The sequence below is a fragment of the Penaeus monodon genome, chromosome 34 (genome assembly GCF_015228065.2).
Source record: "Penaeus monodon isolate SGIC_2016 chromosome 34, NSTDA_Pmon_1, whole genome shotgun sequence".
In the NCBI taxonomy this organism is placed as follows: Eukaryota; Metazoa; Arthropoda; class Malacostraca; order Decapoda; family Penaeidae; genus Penaeus; species Penaeus monodon.
Window position 1 is genome coordinate 28,015,484 of NC_051419.1, and position 205 is coordinate 28,015,688.

Consider the following 205-nt stretch of genomic DNA (forward strand, 5'->3'; position numbering starts at 1 on the left):
TATAAGGTAAATTTAGGAAATAAACAGATTGATAAAATATGTAAACAGTATGAATAAACTAAATTATAAGTTATATGATAAACCAAAACAAAAACGGATACTAATTAGCGGTCTTAATGACTTATAGTGTAATTAAGCTGCTAATTACGAAACATAAATAATGTGCATGCAAAATGAGCAACAAAAATGCAAAATGATGTTAGTA

At 24.9% G+C, this 205-nt stretch overlaps 1 protein-coding gene across 1 annotated transcript in view; it reads left to right on the forward strand.

Annotated features, from left to right (window-relative positions):
* LOC119594869 (WAS/WASL-interacting protein family member 3-like) overlaps nt 1-205 on the forward strand; it is a 3,533-nt gene that overhangs the window by 396 nt on the left and 2,932 nt on the right. The window lies entirely within an intron of this gene.